At 35.0% G+C, this 21,257-nt stretch overlaps 1 pseudogene; it reads right to left on the minus strand.

Moving 5' to 3' along the window:
- Nucleotides 1–5,959: 5,959 nt before the first annotated feature.
- The window catches only part of LOC101443675 (pseudouridylate synthase TRUB2, mitochondrial pseudogene), a 124,554-nt pseudogene continuing 109,256 nt past the window's right edge, over nucleotides 5,960–21,257 (minus strand).

Consider the following 21,257-nt stretch of genomic DNA (forward strand, 5'->3'; position numbering starts at 1 on the left):
AGAAGAAAAAGGAATCAAAGGATTAAGTCATTAAAATTTTCATTTCCATCATAAGAACACCTGAAGAACTTGCCTGAATTATATAAATATAGAGTGCATTTTACCGTAAGCAATAGGTGGATATTTTTAAATGTGTAATACAAGTAATTATATTGAAATTTTATGTGTAGCAAGGATTTGCACTATTTATATAAATTTCTCTTTTATCTGTTTCAATGAAAATTGTCTGGCAAATGTACTTTCACTGATAATTAAAACTGATAATTGTTAAATAACATATGGTTAAGACAAGCCACAAGATTTCAGGTTCCCCTCTATAAGTTCATTGTATTGTAGTAGAAGAAATAATATATAGTAAATTAATAATTAGTAACTTGAAACATTTATTTGAAGTGTAACCCAAGACTATGATGATTTTCGATTCTGAAAATTGAGTTTGTAAAAGTAGTAAAATAGAAACAAGTTGAGATATTTAGAAAATTAAGAATATTTTCACTCAGATTACCTCTTAAAAATGACCTTTGGTGCATATTTTATAGAATAGACCTTAGTCCTTCTCAATAAATATCTACTTCACCATTTGATATAAGAATGTGTTGCAAGTATATTACATATATGTGACTGATGACAAAACTTACATATTTTTATTAATCCATTTATCTTTGATTCACATTTAAGTGAGATGTAAAGCATTGTCAACCTTTTTCTCCATTATATCATGCCCTCCCCCCATACAGGGTAAATTGGCAGATTTAGTGGGAGCATTTTTCAAAGTCATTACAAAAATGGATCCCAAGTTTCAAGAGTTTTTCTATTAGTCCTTTTTTTTGTTGTTTGTTTGCTATTATTGTCATTTTGTTGTATTTCTGCTGCAATCTTTCACTTCTTCAATTTAACCATTTGGGTTTTGATGACAGAGTCATAGAAAACAACCATTACTGGGTACCAAGTATGCTCCTGACCTTTTTCCAAGCCTTGGGCTGGCTTTTGAAAAGTGTTGAGAATAGACAAAGTGCCTTCATTCTTCCTGAGGTGGATGATGGGGTGAAAGAAAACCAGAAACAATGAGAGTTAAATGAAATGTATATTAAACGTTATCAGACTAGTAATAATTGCTGCACAGTGAAATCAAATGAAATGACAGTGAAATATTGATTGCTAATCAGCCAGACACATCAAAAGAGGACACACGGAATTGAAAATATCACATAAAAGTGTGTTTCCAGCAAAAGGAGTGCCAAGAATAAAGGCCCCCTTTCAGTGGAAGCAAGATGATCATCTAAAGGCAGAGTAATCCAGGGAGAGGGTCATACGGGCTGAGACCAGAAAGTCACTAGAGGCCACACCAGACCTTTAGTTCTTATTGTGCATACAAAGGGAATAGTTTGGAGATTTTCCTCGAAAGGAAGAACTAACATGATATGAATTACATTTTAAAAATGACTTTGGATGAGACTTCATCAAATTTTTTAAAAAATTGCCGCTCAAAGAACTTTATCATGAAAGTAAAATGACAACCTACACAACGGGAGAAAATATTTGGAAACTACATCTCCAATAAAGGTTTAATATCCAGAATATATAAAGGAACCCTTCAACTTAACAACAGAAAGCCAAACAACCAAATTATAAAATGGGCAAAAGATTTAAATAGACATCTCTCTCAAGAAGATACACATATAGTCAGAAAGCACATGTAAAGATGCCCAATATCATTAGCCATCAGGGGATTATGCAAATGCAAACCATGATAAGATCCTATTTCATGCATATTAGTATGACTACTATTTTAAAATAAAAAAACAATATAACATGTGTTGGAGAAGATACAGAGAAATAGGCACACCCATTCATTGTCAGTGGCAATGTAAAATGGTGCAGCCACTATGAAGACGGTTTGGTGGTTCCTCAGAAAGCTAAGTATATAATTATCATATAACCCAGAAATCCCTCTACCTGCTATATATCCAAAAGAATTGAAAGCAGGGACTCAAACAGATATTTGAACACTGATGCACATGGAGGCATTATTCACAATTGCCGAAGAATAAAAACAAACCTAATGCCCTTCAATGGATGAATGGATAAATAAAATGTGTTATATATGTATTATGGAATAGTATTCATCTGTAATAAGGAATGAAGTCCTGATACATTCAATAACATGGATGAACCTTGAAGACATCATGTTGAGTGAAATAAGTCAAACACAAAAGGACAATTAAATGATCTCACCAATTTGAAAAAATTAGAATAACCAAACTCATAGGGTCAAAATCTAGAATATAAGTTACCAGGGGATGGAGTAAGGATAGAGAAATGAAAGTTAAGGCTTAAAATGTAGGGTTCCTTTTGGGAATGGTGGAAATGTTTTGGTAATGGATGGTAGTGATGGTAGCACATTTTGAATGTAATTAACAACATTGAAATATATACCTGAATATGATTAAAAGTGGTAATGTTAGATTATATGTATAGTAGCAAAATATATTTTTTTAAGTCCATGGAACTATCCTACACAGTAAATCCTTTGTAAAATCATGGATTATAGTAAGTAGTGCAATTATTGAAATGAGCTCTCCTCAAGTATAACAAATATTCCACACTAATGCAAGTGTTAATGATAGGGTGCTATATGTGAATCTCGTACTTTGTGCATAATTATTCTGTAAACACACAACTTCTTTAAGAAATAAATAAAATTTTAAAAATTACTTTGGGTGCTTTTTTAGGAGATTAAAAGGGGAGGTGGATAATGACAGCCAACCAATGCATTAAAAAGCTATTTTGGTAAAATCTGTTATTCAGATTTTAGATATCTTTGAAACTGAAGTAGAATACATTTGTCAATAAATTGGAGTGCTGTGTTTGAAAGAGATAGTGATGACTCCAAAATTTGGAGCCTTAGCAAAATGTTTGAAAATGGCACAATTTACTGAGAAGAAAATCACTCTGATAAGAAGTGGGATTAGCAAAATGCAGATCAAGAGTCTTATTTTACTTGTAAAAGTTTAGATACCTATTTGCGTTTCAAGGTAATTGATATAGTCAATAAAAAGATCTCAGAAAAAGATACAAATGTGGGACTCATATGCCCATATATAATTTCATGAACTTCTGGTGAGAGTGTAAATTTGTACAATTGATTTAGAGAAAAACAAGGAGTACAGATACCAAAACATAATTGTTCCATGCTCTTCCTCTCCAAGAACAGATGTGAGAATACTTTATACAGGATTAGTGTAGGGGGTAATGAGAAAGTCAAATCTAGAATGAATTATCAAATTGTATGATTGAATACTCCAGGACCATTTACTGTAGGGAAACAAAAGGGGGAACCTTTATTCGTGCTCTCTGAGGGTCCTTTTTTCACGAGTTTCCCATGAGATGTTAAGGCCCCTGCCTTTTCCAGGCTGTACATTTGTGAGTACCAAACAGGGTTCCTCCAGCAATTCACAGGACACTTTCCAAGAAGTCCCAAGGCTGAAAGTGAAGCCTTCCTGGGGCCTTAGGACAGTTGCATCTTTATGATAACAATCTTTATGAGATCTTTATGAGATCTATCTAAAACTGGTACCCAAAGCTATGGAAGAACAATAGTTGAGGGTGAGAGGAGTTATAGTGGTGAATAAAAGTCATCCAAGACATTCTATGACACAAAAATTATATTTCTTGGGTATAACCTAGAGATACTATGATAAGTATGTACAAGGGACATGGAGCTGCCCTGGATGGTGCTTCAGAGGTAATCACCGGACATTGTAAATCCTCACAGGGCCTACATGATGGAATAGAGGAGAGTATGGGCCATGATGTGAACCAATGTATATGAGGTGCAGAGGTGCCCAAAGATGTACTTACCAAATCCAATGGATGTGTCATGATGATGGGAACGAGTGTTGTTGGGGGGGGGGAGGGGGTGGGGTGGGGTTGAATGGGACCTCACATATATATTTTTAATGTAATATTATTACAAAGTCAATAAAAAATAAAAAAATTAAAAAAAAAAAAAAAAAAGAATGCACTCTCATAGCAACTACTCTTTGAAATAGCAAAACACAAGGAAAACGTGCATTACAACAAATTGAAGAATGAATAACTGCATTATGATAGTTTCAAACAGTACAATACTAAACTCCACCTAAAATAATGCATGATTTATATGAATTAACATGAATAGATCACAGGAGCATAACATGAAGCAAAACAAAGCAAGATGTAGATAAATACATAAATGTTTAATCTTTGAAAACATATGATCAACATTCAATTGTTTGCATGGTATTTGCACATATGATAAAATTATAAATAGTTTTATAGTACTATAAATATACAAGAATCTGTTAATTATGAAATTTAAAGTAATGAAGAGATATAGATATTATGGGGCAGAGGAATGGAATTGTTTTACTGACAGTTGAAACTCTTTGCTTTCATGATTTTAGGATAGAACTGGTCCATCATCATCATTTTGTTACTTGCCCAGGGCAGCCCTGAAGAACTGGAGACTGGAAGTTGACCACATACCTGCTGGACAACTTTGGATTTTAAGTCATGGCTTAGAAGAAAGTAGTGACAGCAAGTGGACAGTTCATAAGCAGAGAGCATGTCTTTACAAGCCCAGCATCATAAGCACCTGACACAATGAACTCATTTGTTCCCACAACAATTCCATGAGGTGGGTGAAATCATTATTCCCATTTTATGGATGAGCTGAGAAGTGGCAGAGACAGACCTGCTCTGGGCTGTGGGATGCCTGGAAGGCAGGCAGAACTGTGTGAAGATGAGGAAGCCATGGTGGGCCCAAACAAATTCTAGCCAGAGGGCATCTATTTCCCCTAATCCAGGGGTTCTTAACCTTTTCTAGTTCCTTGTATCCCTTTGCCAATCAGATGATAACCACGGACCCCTTCTCAGAATAGAGTCAAATAGTTTTATGACACTCAACATTGGGGGTCAGAAAAAAATAAAGATTATAAGTTGATTTTTTTTTTAATTCAAGCTCTCAGACTCCCTGAAATCTTTCCATGGACTGGGGTCCATGGACCCCTGGTTAAGAACCCCTGTGCCAATAAATGACAGACTGAAAAAATATTTGCAAAATGTTTAAGAGCTAATATCCACAATATAAAGCAATATGAAAAGGATGACAAGAAAATTAGGCAAATGCCATGAACTGTGTGTGTACCAAAAGAAATCCAAATGGCCAGTAAACCAGAATTGATGTGCAAATTCTCTAATAATGAAAGATATACAAATTTAAAAAGAAGAGAGCGGATACAGTTTAAGTAGTTGAGTTCCTGCAACCCATATATAAGATCCCGGATTTGATCTCCAGTACCTCCCAAAAGCAAAAATAAACCAACCAACCAACAAGCAAAAGCAGCTCTCAACAGGGAAGCAGATGTAGCTCAGTGTTTGAGCACCTGTTTCCCATCCACAGGTAAACAACCCCTCTCCCCCAGAAAAGTGAGATGACCATTTCATTGCCTTTCAGAGTGGAAGAATTAATAAAAATATGGCATCCTGTATTGGCCTCCAATTTAGGAGGATCTCTTGTACTGTTGGTCATGTAAAACTGTGCAATATTTTAGGAATAACATGATCGTATATATCAAAATACAAAATACTCCTGTCCTATCACCCAAAAGTTTTGCTTTGGTTGGAGAAAGTTATAAGTAGGTGTTCATAAGTGCCTTATAACAGTTAAAAAAAAAAAGGAAACATTACCTTCATTTATAAGGGACTGGTTAAATAAATCCAGTACATACAGGGTCAAAGGTTCATCCTAATATCTTAAAGAAAATTACAAAGAAAAAAATTATTTTTTAGCCTTTTTTTCTGCCAGTTTTATTCCTGTTGGCTCTCGACTCCTTGGCCCCACATCGATTTTTTTGGGGGGAGGGGTGGCTGATTGTCTCTTAACTTCTGTTTTTAGTATTTCCCACCCTCAAACCACTTAGACTAGAACAGGGGATCTTCACCAGATTACAGTGATTTCAATGAGTCTGTGTCATTGAATTGAAAAAAAAAAATCAACTTCTTATCTTCATTTTCTCTAACCTTTAACTGAAATCTAGCATTTCTTTTACTTACGAGTGTTTGCAATAATTAAAGTATAGTACTATTCATCACCTGACTGACAAAAGTGTTCATGGAACAAAAGATGTTAAGAACCCCGGCTCTCAGAGGAATTCCAGAGGTACAAAGAGGAGGCCTTCAGGTGCCAGTCATCAGCATCTGGCGGGCACTTATTCATGGGCTGGACCAAGCCTCCCACAGCTGTCTCATAAGCCAGCTGGGTCTTCAGGTGGAGGTTGGAGTACTTCACCAGAGTCTTCTGATGGGAGCCTCGGATCACTGTCAAGATTTGGTCCAGCTCTTTCTGGTCACGTGGTCACACGCTGCTTTCTCTACCAGCTGCCCATCCTCACAGAAATCATCTGTGGCTTTGCCCAGGAGGCTGCATGTACTGTGCAATCCTGGTTAGTTGAGCAGTACACGTCGTGAGAAGCCTGCATCCACATTCCACCTGAGCACGAGCCCTCCGGAAGCCTGGCTATCCAGACGAAGTCCATGCCAACCTTCAGGCTGGTGACTGCTGGTCCACGCATGGGGAGATGCTTCACCAACGTGGGCACACTGGTGGCAGTGAAGGTCAACTCCTCCTCGCTGCCTTCCACGGGACCCAAAAGAAAGTGCACATTGTTCAGGGGCAGGAGGATGACCAGCGCTGACACTCTTCAAAAGTTGCATCTCCACGGCCTCCAGCAGGTGCTTTCATTTTAGAACCGGGGGCTTGAATGCCCTCAAAAGTCAGTGCAGCCACATCCATCCTGCAGACCCCATGCCTGAAGCTGGCTGCTGGGCAAGTGGAAAAGCAGGCATTGGAGGAAACACAGGCATTGGACCAAAACGTTGGACGGTCCTGTCCCCAAAGGTGGCTCTTTTTCACAGATGGTTTCTAATGTTTCAATCTTCTCTTTTTCTTAGGCCGTTACTTCCTGTTTCTTTGTATATTTTCTAAACTTTGTTAACATGGACATTTTGATATTTAAATAAATGTCTTACTACTGGAATTTAGACTGTGAAGTATCTATTCCTTAAGACTGTATCCTAGTAAGCTAGTGTTATTACATTGCTTTTCCTGAATGGCAGGAAGTAAAAAAAAAGAAGGGACAAAGAAAACTTCTTTCCCATATTTCCTTGTTTGATCTGTGCTGGTGCTTTCCTTCAGGGCTTATCCTTAAACCGAGTTTGGGAGAATATGCTCCAGGCCTATGCGTAGAAGCCTCCCTAATACTTTCTCAGCATGCCTTGAGTATGTACCTGTCGCCCCAGGAATTCCCCAGTTTACAAGGAATCCCCTCTTCCCTAGGAAATAGTTTTCTCATAGTCCTGGGCACTGTGCTGCATATCCTACATCCAACAATCCCTCGCCTTAGGGAGTACAAATTGACTGGATTCTAAAGGAGAGCGTGGTAAACTGCCTCTTCACACAGGGCACGTTTCTGTGATTTTGAGTCCCTCAGGCCACCCCTAGACAGATGGGCCAAAGATATAAGCTCCCAGAGTGTGCTTGAAGGTAATCTGCTCCCTCTGAAACCAGGACGAGGGATCCACACCCTGAGAGTGCCACCATCTCTATGCCAAGCAGGTAGTGTGTGTGGGAAGGGCCAATCAGGGTGCAGGGCATCTTAATGTTTTTAACTGAAGTCCTTTAACTGTTTTCTGGAGCTTTGAGAAAAGTGTCTCTGCCAGTTCCTGCCAGTTGTTATAAACTTCTGTGGGGAGCAGGAAATATGAAGTATCTCAGGTTGCCATCATGATTGGGGTGAGCCTCAACCTGTATTTTTAAGATTCAGCCAGTGAGATGTGATGATGGATTTGTTCTGAGTTATTAGAGAAAGGTGGCTCCATGGGTTTTGGATTTAGCAATCTCTTCAATTCAATATTTTAAACTAAACCCTAAATCATAGAGAAATTTCAGGGAACATGTGGCCAAAGGGTTAAAAAAAGACTCTTGTTCTCCTGTAACCAGAATTTCCTTACATTGTTTTAATGTGCTACTGGGTGGAGAAAACAAGATACAGGTTGTGGAGACTGATATACATAGTTCAAGCTCACTGACTGATTTATTGGCTTAAGTACGTTAGGGCAGTGTAGTGGAACAAGCTACAGAAGGAAAGTCCAGAAGCCAAGCTTTTAGATGTATCTCTCAACAAAAAGGATAGTTAATATTTATAAAGTGATAAAACATGCCAACTGCTTTTACTTCCATTATCTCATCCTCCCATCAAATCTGAAAGTGTCAACATTCCCTTCATTTGTACATATAAAAAATCATGACACAAATGTTTAAAAACATTCTCATGAGTTAGCCAGTATATGGCAAAGGCAGAATTAAATCTAGGTTTATCTGAAACCAATTATCTTCCCATTGTACCAATATGCAATATACCATTATGAGCTTGAACTAACAATTTAAACTTATGGTGACTTTTTTACTTTTTAAACTGAGATTCCAGACCTAAATCAATTCAATGTTTAAATATTACCTATATCTTAAGTAGATATATGATTCCAAAATGTGAACTTGTCCCAAATATTTCCATTCTTATGGTGAGCACACAAATTTTAACAGATATCTGGTATGAAGTTAAAATAGTGCACCAATTTTCTCTGGAAGTGAAAGGAACTACTTTCAGAATATTTCTAATGGGTATACAGAGGAAAAGCATTTTGGCTCATTTAATTTTATAAAATATCTCACTTGTACATAATTCAAATTCCTTTTTGCCCATAGGAATAGTGAGGCAGGTATGCATTAATTCATGTCATAGTACAAGAATAGGTAGTAATAAAACACTGGCATTTTCCAAATTGCCAGTATAAAGACTTGTCAGAAGAACATGAGTATTATCTTCAGATTCTCCAAGGGGTTAACCTTTATGTTATCTGTTAAATATGAATTATGTATTAGCTTCTCATATTTCCATATATAAAACTTTGTGCCTTGGTCCTGTTCCTCAAAATGACCTTGATGTAATCAGAGATAATAGTGTTCTTTACCAAAGACATTAATCAATAACTTCATAATATGAAGCACTATGAATATTTAATAGCTTCAGCTTGAATAATTCAAATTTTGTTTCACTAAAAAATAAAGTCAATTGAGTAACTGAGATTTCTATGTCCCAGCTACTCTTACTCTATCTACTTACTACTAACTTTTGGAGAAAGGCAAAGAATTATATGTTTGTGATATATGCATCTTTTGCTCATTTTCCTTGTATATATAATTTTCATTTGTTTTTAGTTATGTTTCTGAATATGAACAACCCTTTTGGTGAGGTAAATATGAGTTTACATGGAAAGCAAAGCAGTTTTAATGCATTAAAAAATATTCTGTTAATCGTATACCTTGCAAAAATTAAGAGAATATACCAAAGAAATATTTTTTTTAAAAAATGAATGGTAAATCACAAGAAATTCATTTAATTCTTAAAGGAAAACCATAATAACTGCAGGTAAGATAAAAATTCACTGTACAAATCACTTATGAAAAGACCTTGCTTAATTTCAGTTAAACCTAACGTCTGTATGAAATATGTAAAAAACTCACTGTTTTTAAGCTCAATAGTAAGCACATGCCTGTCTTTAATCTAAGCCATATTCAGTTATTTTGTTTTGAAAATGTAAAGAAAAAAATTAGGATTAGTCAATTAGTCAATTCTGATTATTTTTTAATTGCCCATGGTGGAAAAAACAAGTCATTTGTGGCTTCTATTTATAACCACATGAATACCATAAATCCTCAGCAATACATTCAAGTTTTTCAGTTGAAATTTAATTAAAGCAGTATTGTAGACATATGAATATAGAAAGAATAAACATAGTTTACTAAAATAAGTTTTATTTGCACATGGAAAAAATGACTGTGTTTGGGATTGTGCTTCAAGAGTATGAATTACATGTGGGCAGCCAATGGTGCATGCATCTCCTAATTCTTTTAGCTAACTGAGATGGACATTAGTCCCAATTCATATATTTGTATTACGCTATCGTTACTTTTCAAAGACCTGGAAATGTCATATATTATAATTTATGTTTCTGTGTTGCACTTTTTTTATCTGAAATATTAAACTTGTTTTTTTTTTTTACTTTTCTCTGTCTCTCTACTAGATTAGATTAATCAGAACAGTTATTTCTTATTCATATTAGTAGGTTTGCTTACTTACATTGTAGCCTGAATTTGAAAAACCATTGTTGTATATGTGCATGTATTGTTGCAGTTCAAATAGTATTACATATCTCACTTTGGGGCATGGAGAAATTACAAATAATAGATAATTAAAAGGCCTGCAGAGATGATATCAGGAATGCAACTAAAGAAATGAGAATAATTCAGAAAAGCATTTTTGTTATAGAGTCAGTGTGCTTCCCAGGAGCATGGGTTGGAAGTGCTCACTACACATTCTGTGGGAATATGATAGTGTGTACTTCAAGTAAGTATGCAGCTACTACACATGCATTCCTTAGTTCAAAATTCTTGGAGCGGTTTAACAATTGGTACTGGAAAAATGAGGGGGAGAATTGGGGTGGGAGTAGAATAGCGTATTTAGAGTATAGCATGTACATGAGTTTGTGAGTCTGTGCATAAAACAGAAAAGCTGAATATTACCTTCTTCCAAATGCTCACTTCTGCTCTATTTCTATTACTGAAAAGGTAAAACCAGACTCCCCCAAAATAGATTATTGAGGCATTTATTTTGTTTGTTTCTTATTTTATTATTCATGAAAATGACAAGGTGGAGAAACAAATTCTCAGTTGGGTCTGGGTAGAAAACCACATGCTAATCTCTATCACATTTCCTCTGTAGAGCAGAGGACATGATCAAATATATGACTTCCAGTAATGAGATAAATAAAGACAAAACTGACCTGTAGTACTGAATAATTGTCTAAATACTCACCTGAGGATTTATCTCTTTGATTCGGGCTCATTGGAAATGGGCTATATTGTTTGAATCAAAACTGACATATATGGCCATAAACAAGGGAATTTCAAGCCAGCTCTGTGTGGCCTAACATTATTTTATTTATTACTAAGAAGAATACTTAAGACAAGTACTGTGGTAAAAACAGATTTATTGTTTCTGCTATTCACCTGTGGTATTTCTCCATATATTACCAATGATATATATTATCTATTCTTCATAGTGATAGTTTTACTATGGTAAATTAAATACCTCATTTCCCATTTCTGTCCATTTTACATTATAATATTTTTAAACAAAATTTAATAGCTCTCTCACAAAATGATACCAGGTCTTCAAACAAAAGCAACAGCTAAAGCAAAAATCATAAACTAAGTTTAACATCATTTTTTATTTTACAACAGGTTTTTAAGTTGAAATATGTTGCGTTCTATTTTTAACAACAACAAAAAACAAATACGTGGTGTGCTGATGATTTATTTCAATTTTATTTTATTTTGAATAAAACATGACAAGAATAGATGCATTCTAAAATAGATATTGCAGGAAAAATAATGAAAGAAAAACTAATAAAATTATTTATTTTAGGGTGTTACTTCATCATATTATTTTGAAAATATCATATTGTCTTATATATGTATGATATTGTATTATATTATACTATATTATTATTATAATTAGTCACTGACAACTATATGTTTTATCTACTTTCAAAGCCTTGATACTGTGGAGAATGAAAAATTTTCATTCTAATGGGAATGCTATGTCAAAGAGTAAGATTGTGAATGATGATGAAATGTTCATATATAAAATATGTTCTCAGATAAATATGAAATAAACAAGAATTAAAATAAACAGGAACATAGTTTTTTTTAGGAGCATAGATCTTAAAATATATTATCATAAAATAAGTCATAGAATTTGTTCTAATGTTAAAAACATAGGAATAAATAGTATTTTCACAATGTTCTAATGTATGAAACTAGAAGTTAGGGGATATTTTTGTCTCTGTAATTCCATTTTCTTTGGCTGTTGTTTTTTTTTAAATAGCAAGTAGTTTACCTCCATTTTCCAGCATTTAAGTTACTCATCAATTTAATGCTCATGCATTAGGTGAATTTTAATTTGCATAACTGATATAAAGCACTATATGTAAAAGTGGAAATAAACTTATTGTTCATCAGATAATGGCTTAAAATTATGATATATTCATACAATAGAAATGATAGCTACATAAGTCAAAATAAATATCCCCCAAAACTAATGTGGATTTATCAAAGGAATGATAAATACCAGATTTAGAACAGTGATTTTTCTCCCTACTGGGCATAGGATGAAAAAAGAGGATAGTCTTGTGAGCCTTTAGCATCATTTACATTTATTTCTGAATAAAAATGAGATGAGACTACTATTGTGAATAGTTTTTATTTACAATATTCATCTGAAAATGTATCCACCTACATTATGACCTGCTAAATCTAGGTGAATGATACTATAATATTTTATGTGCATTTATGCATGGTTGGGATACTTTATGATTAATTAATATGATTAATGAAATACCTTATGATTAATGTCTTCGAAAAATGAGGTTTCTTTGAAAAATGAGTTTTGAAAGTATGCTTGGGAAACTTCCAGTCCACATTTATTTTTAAAGAACACCCTAATGTTTGTCAGTGTGAAGGAAAGGACTTCACAGACTTCAATAGCAATCCAGAGTTAGCCCAAGATACATTCTGAACTAATGGATTTTTTTTTTCCATATGTGCAGAGATTCTTGGATATCTTTATCTTATTATATAGGGAATTTATAAATTCATCCCACATTGAAAACATGACAAAACAATCCCAAACACATGCACAATATATAAATTCTATCCTATACCAATATTTCAGTATATTTTGTAATTAAAATATAACATGCATATAAAATACATAAATTATGAGCATGTAGCTCATTTAATTTGCACATAGTGAATACATTCATGTAACAGCTATACAGCACAAGGAATAGTACATTATAAGTACTTCAAAATACCTTCCATGCCTCTCTCCCAAATATCCACTATCCTTATTTCTAACACCATAAAACAGCTTTATTTGGTTGTTTTTTAACTGTGTGTGTTTGTGGAGGCAGTATCTTCTTTAGCCCAATTTTAAGTTCATGAGATTCACTGGGGTGATGCTTGAGGTGAATGTTTATTCATTTAATCAATTTTAAAAATTGTCTTTGTATGACTATAGCACCATTAATATATTTATTATATTGGTGATGGACATTTTACTTGTTTTCAGTTTAGGTGTAATATAGATAATGTGTCTATGTGCATTTTTTTAACTTTATATTTTGAAATACATTCAAACTTACAAGATATTTACACAAAAAATAATAAACCCAAATAGAGAATTCTAACATACATTTACCACCACCCCATTCCCAGATCTACCTATTCTTATTTTAAAATTTTGTCAGATTTTTCATTGTATCTATCTATCTATCTATCTATCTATCTATCTATCTATCTATCTATCTATCTATCTATCTATCTATCATCTATCCATTTTCTGAACACTTAAGTTTAGGTTGTACACATCACACTCCATGCTCTTTGAATGCTTGATACTGTCATGCCCATTTCCGAAGAACTAGTATATTCACATATGTAATCACCTTGAGAACAGTTAGCAAGTTCAAGAAATGTATTATTGATATAAAGCTTACCGTCAGTCTATATTCCAATTTTTTATATGTTCCAATAAAGTCCCATTGAGCATTTTCTCCTCCCTTGCTAGATCCTATCCAGGATGATATATTGCATTTAATTGCTGTTGTCTCTTTCATTGCTCTTTTTTTTAAATTGTGGAAACCTACATGTGACATAAACTTTTCTACCACGAACACCATCAAACATACCATTCAATGGGATTAATCACTTTGACAATATTGCAATACCCTCATCACCACCCATTACTAAAACTTTAAAACATTATGTATTAATTCTCCATTACCCTGACTCCTGAACCTGGCAACCGGTACACTAATTGCTGTCTCTATGAGGTTACATAATATCCAATATTTTCTTTGTATTTACCATGGGGCTAAAATTTAACTTCCTCAATCTGCAATGTGTTTGCTTTAATAAGAAAGTAACTTCAATAGAATACATAAATTATGTTCCTAGAGGCCTCTGCCCCTTGTTATGTAGTTCTTTTCACAAATTAAATGTTTATACATTATGAGTCCAAAACCATTCATTTCTCATTACATTTCATGCAATTGCCTTTTAGATTCTGTAAGAATTAAAAGATGGAGTCACAAACCAAAAATACAATAGTACTGGCATTTATATTTACTCAGTTGTTTCACTTAACCTGAGACTTTATTTCTTCAATGCATTTTCTATCTATTTTTATTAACCTTTCCTTCCAACCTGTAAACTACCTCTAGCATCTCTTTATAGGGCCAATCTATTGGTGACAAACTTCCTCAGCTTTTGTTTATTTGGGAATGTCTTAGTCTCTCCCTCATTGTTAAAGACAGCTTTGCTGGATATAGAATTTTTAGTTAGCAGTCTTGGCTTTCATCGTTCTATGGATGTCTTCCCATTGTCTCTTCTTGCTGCCATAGTGTCGGATGAGAAATGGGCATCTCATTGAAGATGTCTTGTACAGGACATTTTGCTTCTCTCTTTTGATTTTCAGAAATCTCTATTTATTTTTGGCATTCAATAATTTAATTTTAATAAACTTTAGTGTGGGTCTATTTGATTTTATTCTTTTTGGAGTCGTTGAGCGCCTGAATGTGTATAAACATGCATTTTTTTGAGGAGTTTTTAGTCATTATTTCTTCGGATATTCTGTTTGTTACTTTCTCTTTTCTTCTGGGACTCCCACAATGCTTGATGGTGTCCCACAGGTTCCTCAGGCTCCATTCACTTCTGTTCATTCTTTCTTTCTGCTCCTGAGTCAAAATAATTTCAATGGTCTTATCTTCAAGTTCTGATTTTTTCTTTTGCCAGCTTTAAACTACTGCTGAAACTCTCTATAGATTTTTACTTTCTGTAATTGTGGATGCCAATGCTGTTTGGTGCCTTTTCATAACTTTCATCTCATCAATGATATTTCTTTTTGTTCATTCTTCTATCATTTTCCTGATTTCCTTTATTTCTCTGTCCATCTTTTCCTTTAGCTCTTTGAACATATTTAATACCATTAAAAAAAATCTCTACCTCGTATGTCCCAGGTCTAGTCCTACACATTGATGGCTTGTAATGCATTAATCATCTCCTTTGACTGAACCATCAGTTCCTGTTTCTTTGCATGTTTTGAAGACCTTATTGAAACCTGGACATTTTAATATTTTAATGTGTTACCCCTGGAATTTAGACTTTGAAGCATGTGCTCTATAAACTTATATCCAGCTATTGTTATTAGAAAGATGTCCTTGAATGAGTCAGGAACTAACTTTAAAAAAAAATGCAAATACTTTTCAGAGTCTTTGATAATTTATGTTTGAGTGTTCTCCTTCAGTGCTGTATTAGTCAGGATTCTCTAGGGAACAGAATCAATAGGAGGTATCTGTAAATATACCTGAAATTTTATAAGATTCTCCCATGTGACCATGAGGACACACACATCCATGTTTTGTAAGCAAGCTGCAAACCAGTGACTCCAATGGAAGTCCAGTGAAGGTCCTTGATGAGTATCTAAATGCTGAAATCACTTCCCTTTTTAGATGCAGCCCCACTTACTGCTGACAATCTCCCTAATTGATCGTAGAAGTATTCAACCATCTGAGTAAACTCACTGATGACTAAAGCCCATAAATGTCCCTGTATTACAATTAGCCAAGTACTTGCATGACCAAACAACTGAGCACAATTACCTGGCCAAGTTGAAATATTAGCTTAATCATCGCAGTCCACCCCTTGTGAACTCGGAAAGCATACACATTACCTTAAACCATACATAGTCTCTAAGTAAAAACAATAACAGACATGCATATATCTTTCCACCTAACAATATTCAACTCTCCTGAGTACAACTGGAAATCCATTAATTCCTTACAGAATAGGGTGAAAGTCCTTGGGTAATAGTCACTCTTAAACTTGACATCTTTATATATTATGGCATGAAGCTAATACAACTGGACTTATCATAAGGGAAAAAGTTGGGGAAGAAAACAGAGAAATTTGTTTTATGTACATACAGTCATACCCATAACAAAACATAAAAGACTCATGACTATTACATCCTCATTTCTGTAACTGGTCATGAGGTCGAAGTTCATATCTATCACTGTCTTCTTCCACTGCCCATTCCATGTTCCCATTACCCTCAGCAAGCACTTCCATTGGCTGTAGTTCTTTGCCTGGTGAGGTGACCCAAACTTTCATTTCTCAAGATTCTGGGCCAGTGTTAGTCCTTGGATTGAGTTGTTGCAATTCTCCATTGACTTTAATCACAGGGTATGGCAGTACTAGGAGACACCCTACAGGATCTCCTGCATTCCAGGCAAACTCTTCTTATCCTCATTGTGTAGATGCAGTCATATTTCCCTTTGACAGTGAGGATCAATTACCCCATCCAGTACAGTAATTATCTTCTTTGCCTATTGATTTAGAGCTAAGAGGAGCCCAAAGTACATGGTGGCAGTCTTAACTTCCACTTGAATGGAATCATTGTTGTGTTCCCTGGTGGCAGTATTCCTTCTTCTGGAACTAAGACATGTAGATCAGCAGAAATTAAGGTTTCAGGGACAAGAATCAAAAATATTCCTAGTGGGTCACTAGGGGCAATCAATAGTCAGTGGCATCACTCCCATTTCCACCCTTTGATTCCTGGACCTATGAATCCTGGATATGGGAGAAACAGCACAATAGAGTGGACACTGATTTAAAGCATACACAGCCTCCTGGAGAACATTGCCTTAGCCCTGCAAGGTATTGCCACCTAGTTGGCACCATAATTGAGACTTCAAAAGGTCTTTCCACCATTCTAACAATCTAGCTGCCTCAAGATGATGGGGAACATGGTAAGACCAATGAATTCCATGGGCTTGTGCCCATTTCTACACATCATTTACTGTGACATGGGTTCCTTAACTAGAAGCAATGTTGTGTGGAATGCCTGGTGGTACATAGGCATTCAGTAAGTCCATAGAAGGTAGTTTTAGAAGAAGCATGTGTGCAAGAAATGCAAACCCATATCTAGAGTATGTGTTTATTCCTGTTAAAACAAACCAGTGACTCTTCCATGGTAGAAGTGGTCCAATGTAATCAACCTGCCACCAGCTAGTAGGTTCATCACCTCTGGGAATGATGCCATATTGGAGGCTGAGTGTGGGCCTCTGCTGCTGGCAGCTGGGGCACTCAGCAGTGGCCATAGCCAAGTCAGCCTTGGTGAGGAGAAGTCCATGCTGCTTAGTCCATGTATAATCTCTATCTCTACCTCCATGGCCACTGGGCAATGATAGGAATGGCTAGGGAAAGTGGCTGAGTATTAGCCACAGAGCAGGTCATCTTATCCACTTGATTATTAAAATATTCCTCTGCTGAAGTTACCCACTGGTGAGCATTCATGTGGGACACAAATATTTTCTTTTCTTTTTTTTGCCCACTGAGAAAGCTCTATCCACATACCTCTTCCCCAGGTCTCTTTGTCACTAATTTTCCAATCATATTCCCTCCAAGATTAACTCCTGATATTTAGTGGGAGGCAGAATTTGAAAATGGTGAGCCTGAGCATTTAGCTGAAGAACTTTCCAAAGTAAACTTGGCAAATATGACTTGACTTCTTGCAGCTTATAGCAAAATGCTGGATGAAAGAGATAAGCTGAGGACTGACCTGTTGGGTACAAAGAAACCAGCAACTGATTCTAGAAATTCCAAGCCTCTGGAAATCAAGCCCTCAAATGATAGCTCCCCATTTGAAGACTTAAATAAACTTGGAACTTGTAAATCTGGATTGAATATACAGTTGTCTAGGAAAGACTTGTGGAGGTCTTACTGTCTGATGGTTTGGACCCCTGCTTCTTGCATGCTAAACCCACAAGCTTTTTGCAAGAGCTCTATGAATCAAAAACACTGCTAGCTTGGACTAAAAAGGACTTCAGTGGGAGAGATTGAAGGAGAAACAGCTTTAAGAGGAAAACCATGGAACCTGAGATCTGGAATTAAGATATCTCCTCTGGCCAACAGAGGAATCCCACCCATGTGTATAGAGTGTGAATTTGCCCTGACAGTTGAAAAGGGTGGATGTTCCCACCTGATGTTCAGGGAGAGTTTTGCCACCCAGGATACAGAAAAGGTGGAGCACATTCTTCAAGAATTATGGAGGTTAAAGTTGCCACCCCATAGGTCCCTTGATTAGGGAAAGCCAGGTCACCAACTCATTGTTCTGAGGTTGGGCCTGTATGCCAAAAATTAGGGAGAATATTGTCTCTGTCTCACTGTACTAGGGGGTTAAGACTCTAACCCAAAGACTGGGTAAAGTGTGGCCATCACCCCAATACTCTTGGAGGGTGAGGTCTGGAGTTTGGTCTCCACCCAGATGCTTGGTGGGGATTTTCTCCATATAGTTAATTACTTTACACTGTACCATTTATTGTACAGATCATCCTTTCTCTATTTTCATAAATCAAATGCCCATATACATGGGAAGCTGCTTCTGGACTAACTATTCTTTCCTGTTGCATTATTTATCCTCAGTTCAATATATTTGAACTGCATGTCAGGGCACTCCTTGCAGGCATCAGCACTTACGTGTGGGCCAGCTCCACACGGGTCAAGGAGGCCCGGGGTTTGAACCGCAGACCTCCCATGTGGTAGACAGACGCCCTAACCACTGGGCCAAGTCCGCTGCCTCCAATTCAATATAAATCTTCCTGAAATTCTGTCACTTTGCAATACAGTTGATAGCCATTAGAATAATCCATCAACTTCTAAATTCTCTTAATTATCGTATGTGCTTTATTTACCCTCTATACTTTAATATAAATTTTAAATTTGGCTTGTCAGTATTCATTCATAAAATGAACTCATCTGGCATTTTGTTTGTGATTGTATTCAATATTTAGAACAATTCGAGCAGATTTAGCAATTAGGAATATTGAATTTTGATTCCAGGAATATAATATTGTTCTCCACTTATTTATGTATTTTTAAATGTCTATCAATAATATTTATAATATTTTGTGTGGAGGACTTGCTTTTTTAACACACATATATATGGGGGTGTTTTGGATGTCACTCTCAATGATTTTTTTTTTCTTATCATTTCTTTATGGTATGTAGAAATTCAATTATTTTTGTGTCTTTGCCATATATCCAGGGACCTTGATAAATTCACTTCATAATTTTAATGGGAGCTCATTAGATTATTTAAGTTTTTCTTGAGGATCTTGATATATTGATATTATATCTATGAATAATGATAGTTTTTTTTCTCTTACTTTCAATTTTTTTCCTTATTTTACTGTCCTGTGACTTTCAAAAATCAAGTCCAATAGAGTTAATAATAGCAGCCATCTTTGTCTTCTCATTTTATTCATAAATAAAACTGGCCATGATTATGATTTTTGGCTGGATTTTATAAGTATCCTTTATCAGGTTATGGAAGTTCTTTTTTGTTATTCTTTTTAAATTAAGAATAGGAGATAAAATGTATAAAATATTTTTATTTGTATTTAATTTTACTACAGTATATATTTCCTCCATTTTTCAATCAACATCATGAATTTCTAGTAATAAATTTTTAAATTTCAAAAGTCCTTTGCATCCTTAGGTTAAATCTAATGTGTTCATGATGCACAAAACATAATGCTTAGCATTTAGGCCATAAATGTTTATGAGCAAGGTTGGTCTGTGATTAACAAGTGGTGTTTTTTGCTTTTCTGAACTTAGAAAAGTTTGAGTGTGATTCATGTTCTTCCTTCACTGAATGTTTCAAAGAATGTGCCAGAAAGTTATGAGGTTTTCTTGTGGGAAATTATTTAATTGCATTATTCAGTGTCGTCAATAGAGATAGCGTTATACAAAACTTTTATTCTTTTATCACTTTTCATCAGTTGTGTGTTTTAGATTTTTCAACTTACTGACCATAAGTAATTCAGAATCTGTTTTTTTCTTTCAAATATTTAGATCTGAATGAGGCAAAATTTAGAGGAATAAAGCAGAGATATACTCTATTTTGAATCTAGAAAATCTCTATCCGCTTCTTAAGAAATTCTCTGTACTTAGTTCTGATATTTTCCTGTGCAATTTATTTTATGTATTTTATCACATAAATACTAAACACATAAAAAATGTATATATTAGCATTGTTATATAGTGACCCTTTTTTAATGTGTTCTTCAAGACAGATCTCTAAAAAAGGAACAGCATTTGGGGCCATAGTTTTGATTCCTGCTGTTATCTAGAGTGATAACATTTTGACAGAAAAGACTAAAATAATTATGTCTTTAAGGCAAAGATATGAAAATGTATTTCAAATAAATTCTGGTGTCATTTCAAGTAGTGGTTTTCCTCCTTCCTGGCATATCACAAAAAAACATGAGACAAAAGATATGCGGCATTGAGGCTCACATCAAAGAGAAATTGTGTGGAATATTAACTGCACAGGTGCTTCTGAAGACATGAAATTAGAGTAGGTGCAGATTGTTTCTAAAGATTCCAATGCCCCCATAATACTAATAATTGGATAGAAATATGAATCACTATTTCTACTACATTAAGATAAGAAAGAAAAAATTAATTCAAAATTGAAATATGGTAAATTTTGAAGTAACCAGGTCCAAGTTTAATTAATCACTCAAGGACTTAAGACATGAGGCAAAATTATATGAGCCAAAGAGCTGCCTTGTTTTTTTCTTTTTCTCTCAAAGGACAAACTGCTCACAGGAATTTGCTATTGACATAAATATACACACACACACACACACACACATGTATATATATTTTTGGTCAGTCATTTAATCACTAGAACAACTCCATTAATTGCTATTCTGATTATAAAATAAAATGAAAGAAGAGTGAAATTCAGTGGCTTTATTCAGAATATGGAAATAGCAGTTAATTTTGAAATGTTAAGGAAACCACAGGATGCATCCAGCTCTCACCATACTTGAGGGTTAGATCCATGTATGTTAATTGCTGTGCATTGTGCCAATTATTTTATACTGTTCAGTTTTTTGGTTTACTGTAGTTCATATGAGGTGTTTCCTCATAGTAATAGGCAATTAAATGTGCTGAACAGTGT

Source organism: Dasypus novemcinctus, chromosome 2 (assembly GCF_030445035.2).
Source record: "Dasypus novemcinctus isolate mDasNov1 chromosome 2, mDasNov1.1.hap2, whole genome shotgun sequence".
NCBI classification, from domain to species: domain Eukaryota; kingdom Metazoa; phylum Chordata; class Mammalia; order Cingulata; family Dasypodidae; genus Dasypus; species Dasypus novemcinctus.